The sequence below is a fragment of the Mandrillus leucophaeus genome, unplaced genomic scaffold (genome assembly GCF_000951045.1).
Source record: "Mandrillus leucophaeus isolate KB7577 unplaced genomic scaffold, Mleu.le_1.0 Scaffold243, whole genome shotgun sequence".
NCBI lineage: Eukaryota > Metazoa > Chordata > Mammalia > Primates > Cercopithecidae > Mandrillus > Mandrillus leucophaeus.
In genome coordinates this window covers 349,332-352,847 of record NW_012102510.1, presented here as the reverse complement: position 1 = coordinate 352,847, position 3,516 = coordinate 349,332, and the positions used below count along the sequence as shown (strand labels likewise).

The window sequence follows — 3,516 nt, the reverse complement described above, 5'->3', positions numbered from 1 at the left end:
TCATCCTTTTTATGGCTGCATAGTATTCCATGGTGTATATGTGCCACATTTTCTTAATCCAGTCTATCATTGATGGACATTTGGGTTGGTTCCAAGTCTTGCAATGGTGAATAGTGCCGCAATAAGCATACGTGTGCATGTGTCTTTATAGCAGCATGATTTATAATCCTTTGGGTATACTCCCAGTAATGGGATCGCTGGGAATTGAACAATGAGAACACTTGGACACAGGGTGGGGAACACTACACACTGGAGCCTGTTGTGGGGTGGGGGGCGGGGGGAGGGAAAGCATTGGGAGAAATACCTAATGCAAATGACAGGTTGATGGGTGCAGCAAACCAACATGGCACATGTATACCTATGTAACGAGCCTGCATGCTGTGCACATGTACCCTAGAACTTAAAGTATAATAATAATAAAATAATAATAATAATAATAATAAAAAGCAGGTTTTGCAATGGATTTAGAGATTATCCCATCTTAAATCCTTTTCTCTCAGTTTTTAAAATGTCTCTGAGAAAAGTTAGAGTAGGGGGATATTAATTGTTGCCCAATTATTTAAAATATTGGCTTAAACTTACCAAATTTACCCATATCATTTGGTAGGTAGAGAAATGGTGAAAATGTGCTCTGTGATAAACCCATCTACACTTTAGTTATCCTTTGTTAGGAAGCTCCTAGACCAGAGACGTCAAGTCTCTTGTATCTGTGTTACTTTCCCCTTGAGTTCTGGACTCCTGCCCAGCACAGGCCACCATCAAGAGAACACAGAAATGGCAAACAACATGACACCTATCATTTGCCATCTTACCTTTTTCTCTATGCCTCAAAAGATTTTTATCTCCAACTTATCAGAGCACTTTTTTGTCTCTTCAGTAATTGAGTCCTGGATTTACCGGAATAACCCAGTAACCTCAGGGATCTACAGTGCTTTGATGAATCTAGCTGTTTACAAGATATATATATATACACACACACACACACACACACACATATATATATATATATAAAAAATTAAGTCTCCATAATAAGGCAAAATTGCCTTTTCGAGTTAAAAGCTGAAAATAAAACTAAAAAAAGTACTTAAATACCCTGAAATAAATGTTCGTATATGCCTGGAAAATGAGATGGAAGATTATAATCTTTAACACATTAAGAAACACAATCAGCTGGGCGCAGTGGCTCACGCCTGTAATCCCTGCACTTTGAGGCAGGTGGATCACAAGGTCAGGAGATGAAGACCATCCTGGCTAACACGGTGAAACCCCGTCTCTACTAAAAAAATTCAAAAAAATTAGCTGGGTGTGGTGGCACACGCCTGTAGTCCCAGATACTTGGGAGGCTGAGGGAGGAGAATGGCGTGAAACCGGGAGGAGGAGCTTGCAGTGAGCTGAGACTGTGCCACCGTACTCCAGCCTGGGTGACAGAGTGAGAAAAAAAAAAAAAAGAAACACGATCAACTAAGCACCTATAGCACAAAGCTTTATTAATACACAACTTATGAAAACTGCTACTATACACAGTTTGTAACTTGGGGAACAGAACATAGCTCCGTGGAACTCTTTCTGACAATATTCCTCCTTAGGTCCCATACAGTTCATGATGTTAGTTTTGGACCTCCAAATCTTTCCCATTTTCTAGGAACTGTCCTGAGTCTACAGAGAGTGGATGAGAGAGAGAGCCCCTGCTCCAGTAGTGAGAGCAGCAGTACCTAGGAAACAGGACAGAGGCCCCAGCAGATGAGTGAGGAGCAGGTAGAAGACAGTCAAACTGGCAGTGAATCAAGGCACTGTGTCTAAGGTGAGCCAAGTTTAGCATTTAATCTGAACACTCCCTATTTTGTGTAGGCCCAGAGTTGAAGTGAATGATAGCGTAACTTCTAAAAAACACTAATATAAAAACCTACAATATAAAAATTTCTAAAGAAACAAATTTTAGGAACTCAAGAACCTCACTACATGCTTTAGAATAATTTCATTTAGAGATCATCCAATGCACTTTTAAGTTACTGACATTAAAAAATCGTGTAACACAGTTAAGATTAATTACAGTAATCACCATGTTGTAGGTCACTAAGGAAAATGCTGCCAACAATGTGTACCCAATAAAGAAAAAAATATATATAAAAAAGGATGTAATTTCTGCTCTAGTCTATGTCAGAATAACAGCTAAATAGTTAAAGTTTGACAGGAAATAATAAAATAGAAACTAACAGAAATAGAAACTAATGGAAAATAAAACACAGATCAGCCGGACGTGGTGGCTCACACCTGTAATCCCAGCACTCTGGGAGGCAGAGGCAGGTGGAACACCTGAGGTCAAGAGTTCCAGACCAGCCTGACCAACATGAAGAAACCCCGTCTCTACTAAAAAATACAAAATTAGCCAGGTGTCGTGGTGCACGCCTATAATCCGACCCAGCTACTCAGGAGGTTGAGGCCGGAGAATCGTTTGAACCCGGGAGGCAGAGGGTGTGGTAAGTCGAAATCGTGCCACTGCACTCCAGCCTGGGCAACAAGAGCGAAACTCTGTCTTAAAAAAAAAAAAAAAGGGAAGAAAAGAAAACACAGACCAAAAGGTATTTTAAATGCTCGAACTCTTTAAAGAAAAATAACTATAGTGTAATTTACAGTAAAGTTCTAGCGTCACAATTAAAGTGATAAATTTAAATTAATTAATTGAAATTTTTTCCCCATACTCCACTGCTCCTACCCTATATCCCTCCCAAGCAACAAACTTACATATAAATAATAAAATTTAATTTCACCTCAATCACTTGTCAGTGACAAACATTTAACGGCAGACCCAGGATACCTTCTAATAAAATAATCTGAACAACAGAAAAGATAATCACACTTTTAGATAACAATAAATAAGACATATAAGCACTAGCACCTGCAGGAAGAGGTTTATATGGGTATAAATAAGAATTGTTTTGAACTTTAAAATGTAAAAGCTATATTAAATGGTCAATGCAGCCAAACTAGAGCTAATGTTTATATTTTCTATTTATAGAATGGTTATTTTCTATATATCATGACAATCTAGAACCAAAAAAAGATCTTTTTAAAATCTACTATATGTCTGCTCAAACTTAAAATTTAATGTATCAGAAAATATTACAGAATTATTTCTTGTTTGTTCCAGGTATGTTAACTAAGTTTCATTCAAGATTTAGTCACTTATAGAGGACAACAATTACAAGTAAATAAGAAAAATTATATATGTGCTATATACAATGAAAAAGCCAGTAAGAATCTAGATGTCCTCCAAATATCAGAGAAAGATGGTGCTGCCTGATCCTTTGATTCTTCTTTTGTGGGACAGAAGAGGTTCATTTCTTCGTAAATTTCTGAGGCCCTGCCCTTCCTAGACTAGCAGAATATGTCTGGCTCCTTCCAGAATGGCTGACGGTCTGTCGTGTCTCTCCATTGCCCATTGCCCCTGACCTCTTCCTTCCTCTTCTGCCTGTTTTATAACCTCTTCTAGATTCAAATGAAACAGTCCAGTTTTCT

The 3,516-nt window shown here is 38.2% G+C and overlaps 1 protein-coding gene across 10 annotated transcripts in view; it reads right to left on the bottom strand.

Annotated features, from left to right (window-relative positions):
- The window catches only part of KDM6A (lysine (K)-specific demethylase 6A), a 241,204-nt gene that overhangs the window by 37,421 nt on the left and 200,267 nt on the right, over positions 1-3,516 (bottom strand). The gene's annotated exons all lie outside the window — the stretch shown is intronic.